Source organism: Sinocyclocheilus rhinocerous, unplaced genomic scaffold (assembly GCF_001515625.1).
Source record: "Sinocyclocheilus rhinocerous isolate Xijiao unplaced genomic scaffold, SAMN03320098_v1.1 scaffold2147, whole genome shotgun sequence".
Lineage (NCBI taxonomy): Eukaryota > Metazoa > Chordata > Actinopteri > Cypriniformes > Cyprinidae > Sinocyclocheilus > Sinocyclocheilus rhinocerous.
In genome coordinates, this window is record NW_015624558.1 from 887 (window position 1) to 1,468 (window position 582).

A 582-nucleotide genomic window follows, 5' to 3' on the forward strand; every position below is an offset into this window, starting at 1 on the left:
ATCGGTAAAATAGTCCATGTGACATCAGTGGTTCAAACGTAATTTTACGAAGCTACGAGCATACTTTTTGTGAGCAAAGAAAACAAAAATAACGACTTTATTCCACATTTTCGTCTCTACTGCGTAAATTGTGGACGCGCGCTCACGACAGTATCATGACCATGGACTATAAAAGAACATGGACGACACGTCTCCACCTCCTTCCAATATAGAAAAGAGAAGCCAAAGCATCTCAGTATGGCCGCTGACATCTTGAGTAAATGACGTCATTTGAAGCCAGAGTCTGCGCAGTAGTGTCGTGAGGTGGAGCCGCGGTATCAAACTCCCGCTCAAACTCCCGCAGACCCAATCAACCATAACGACATGCCCCGTTTTTATAGCATCAAATTACTAGCTAAAATCAAACTTAATACAAAAACGAACAATTTAACATATATCAGCGTGATAAGTACCTTAAATGACCAAAACCATCTTTCGGAAAATTGTATTGGAAGTGTAATTAATTTTTTTTATTTTGCCTCAAGTCCCATTCGTTTACATGGAGAGGGCGGGGTTTATGACCTGTACTGCAGCCAGCCACCA